At 42.9% G+C, this 3528-nt stretch overlaps 1 pseudogene; it reads right to left on the bottom strand.

Moving 5' to 3' along the window:
• Positions 1 to 1218: 1218 nt before the first annotated feature.
• Positions 1219 to 2602, bottom strand: LOC105816266 (annotated as a pseudogene).
• Between the last annotated feature and the right edge of the window lie 926 nt (positions 2603 to 3528).

The raw sequence follows: 3528 nt of genomic DNA, 5'->3' as shown, positions 1-3528 counted from the left end.
TTTTGGTTTCTTATAACCTGGTTCTTACTATGGTATGCTTTAAATTAAGAATTATTTTTTTATATGATAAATTCTTAAATTAGGCTCCAGAATATTTTTGATATGCTATCATGGGCTCAACATGATAATATTAGTTTGTTTTTCTATGAAGCAGTTAGTTGTTTCTAAAATAATTTTTGTTATTTAATTTCAAGTATAACACAGTAGAAAACTCTAATGATGTCAAGCACAAAAAACATAATGAAAAACTTTGCCAAGACAGTTACGTCATTCTCTCAACTATCTTGTTAGCTACGCGTTCTTGGTGTGTCTTCATCTCATTTATACCCTGGAAACATTTTCATTTTGGTTATATAGAAAAAATACATACTTTGTTTTATCTAACTTCCTTAGGAATATCTGTGACACTTAAGTTGGTATTTAAGATAAAACATTTCCCTATAAGTACTCCTTGCAAAGAATTTTGGAAAATTATTCCATAATGAGATATCACTGGACCTACGGAGATTTGTTTTAGCTATTTCCTCCATTACTTTCACCAATTAACAATTGCTCTTTCAGTTAATCTTTCTTCTAACTGACCTTTCTTACAAGAAGATCAAACAACAACTGATCCCTAGCATGTTCCTTAATTTTCCTCCCATCAGCGCATAGACTCAGACAAGATAACCCAACAGCTATTTGAATGGAGTGGTAAAATACAGTTCATACCTTACATCTTCATTGCTGAGCTCTCATTGTAGTGTTAGATATGTTATGTTATGCTAGTCTTTGGGAGAGTTTTAATTGTAACCGTAGCTTTTAGTCATTTAGAGGAATTGTTATGCAATTAGGAATATTATGACCAAGTAATTCTGCTGTGTAATAAACAACCCAAAATTTGATAGCTTAAATCAAGAAAAATAATTTACTTTGCTCTTTAATGTATCTTTTGAGCACTGCTCTTAGACTTCCAGCCACAGGCTCCACTCCTGGGGGTTGCTTTTGGGAGAGACTCACAGCTGGATTATCTATCTGACCATGAAAGGTCAGCCAGCACCCTATCACCCCACAGTGTTTGGCCCACAAGAGACAGAAGTGATGAAATTCACAGGAAGAAACAATATTGAGAGCACACAGGGGCCTTAGAGACACCAGGCCCGGTAATTCCCATGTGACAGAAGTCTACGGGTAGTGGTGCTTTGACTGGGCTGGAATTATTGACACATTACCTCTCTTTATATGCATAGACAAAATGAGCATTACTGAAAGTCGAAGAACAGCTTCCGGGGAGTCATGAACTCTTTCACTATCTCGTCTGTGATTTCCTTGGGCCGGATCCGGTGCTCTGCGATCAAAGGCTGCAGAACCTCTGAGTGTCTTCACAAGCTCCCTGGTGAGCATGGCTCCACTGGTATAATCCTTCCTCATCTGCTCCAGCTTGTCATATCCTCGAGGAAGAAGCTCAGGTACGTGAAAGACACGTCCCAGTCACAGTTGCCCCCAAACTGCCTGTGCTCTTCGGTGGTGTCTCTCCCTCCAGAAAGCACATGCTTATTGGCCTTGGTCTTGATCTGCTTGGTGATGTTGATGAGGAAGATGGAGGAGTTGGGGTCCCTGGTACTCATTTTGGTCTGGGCGCCGCATGGGGCGGGGAAGAAGGTCAAGAGCAGCAGGGCCGATCCTAGGGCGATGTCCCTGGTCATTCTGAAGTCAGGATCCTGGTCAGTGGCACATGGGATCAGGTGCCAGGTATCCATCCTGTCTTGGAAGATCAGTGGGAATGAGCTGCTGAAGGAGGGAGCAGGCTGGATGGCAGGAAAACCGATCTTCCCAACACAGTCACTGCTAGTGAAGCCGAAAACTCCTTTCACTTGGTTGTAGGTAACGTGCTTCTGAATCTTCACCACGTTCTTGTCAAAACCTGGGTTCATCCCCACGTAGTCGAAATCAGAGAAGATGAAAGTCTTGTTGATATCAAATGTCCTTGGCTTTCTCCATGGCATAGCCGCAGGCGTAATCCAGGGTCAGGTCCTTCCGCAGGTACTTCTCATCACCCGCCATCTGGATGACCAAGGGCACATTGAACACATCCTGCAGCCACTCTGTGAAGATAGACGGGATGAGGTGACCTACGTGCATCGCTTCAGAAGAGGGGCCTCTGCGTATGTGGAGATCAAACAGCTGCTGATGTTCATGGGCATCGGGAACCGATCCGCATCTCTATGTAGGAAGAAGAGGCCTCTGCGCAGGAGGCAGTGGGGTCTCTGGCCAGTGGCTTTCTATTGGGTTTATCAGTCTTTGTCAGTTTTTCTGTTTCCAAATCGAACAATGGGCTTGTCACAGTGAATGCCTTTTGTGCCGCTTGCCTGTACCCTCCCTGGGTCCACAAAATTCTCTTCCGCTTCTGTGGCATCTGAGCCACAGTCACTCTCAGATGCTGGGTTCCTTGGAGGGAAGTCAGCCCTGTGACCCTCCCCCATGGCAGCCTTGTAGCTCATTTTTAACCATAGCAAAGTCTTCACTGCAGAATCAATTTCACCTTTGTTGCCTTTCCAGCTTTGAGGGGCTGCATGAGCTCCCCTTGAGTGGCACGGGGCTGGCTGTTGGGCAAGTCCACCATCTTTCAGGGCCTTGGTTTACAACTGGCTGGGATGCCAGAGAATTTGCCCAGCAGTCGAGACAAGACGTTAACAGCTTGGCTGGCTCCTATTCATCCTTCAAACCCCATCTCCGGTTGCATCTTGTTTGTTGCCTGCATCAGTCTCTCTATTTCAATAACTTCAGCTGTCACCTCTACATTGATAGTTTGAGAATCTGTGTCTCAAGCTCCATCCTCTCTCTCACATCTTCCAGCATCATAATTCTCATTTGAATTCCCCTTATATGATGTTTTTTAGCATCACAAAATCAACACGTCCAAAACTGAACTCATTGTTCCTTATTCCCCTCTCTTAAAAAACTCTTTTTGCTGTTGTAATTTTCCTGACTAGGTGCTTGACATACCCATATCCACTTAGGATTCCTAATGGAAGAGGTAGTGTCCTGGAGTTTTTCTTTCTCTAGCTACTTACGTTCAATGGTTACCTAAGTCTAGAAATTTACCTGAGAAATGATCTCAGGCTCAGTAGTTCTAATTCTTCTGTAATTTCTACTCAGCCCCAATCCTTATCTCTCATGCTTAACCCATTGTACTATAATATCCTTGACTACTTCTACTCTCTCCTGACTTGATTATATCAACCCCCTCTCTTAAAATTCTTTCTGTATAAATCCAATTACCTTTGTAAACAGCCATTTCTTGGCATCATGTGGGAGTTTACAGGACCCCTGTGGATACCAAAATCTATGAATGTTCAAGTCCCTTGTATAAAATGGTGTAGTATCTGCATATAACCTATGCACATCCTCCTGTGTACTTTAAGTCATCTCTAGATTACTTATAATACCTAATGCAATGTAAATGCTACAAAAATACACTCATGTGATGATCAATGACTGGGATGTGTTCAGAGAAATGCATCATAGGTGATTTTGGCCTTGTAGGAA

This window comes from Propithecus coquereli, unplaced genomic scaffold (genome assembly GCF_000956105.1).
Source record: "Propithecus coquereli isolate 6110/MARCELLA unplaced genomic scaffold, Pcoq_1.0 Scaffold36, whole genome shotgun sequence".
Taxonomy (NCBI): domain Eukaryota; kingdom Metazoa; phylum Chordata; class Mammalia; order Primates; family Indriidae; genus Propithecus; species Propithecus coquereli.
This window is presented reverse-complemented; position numbering and strand designations above follow the sequence as displayed.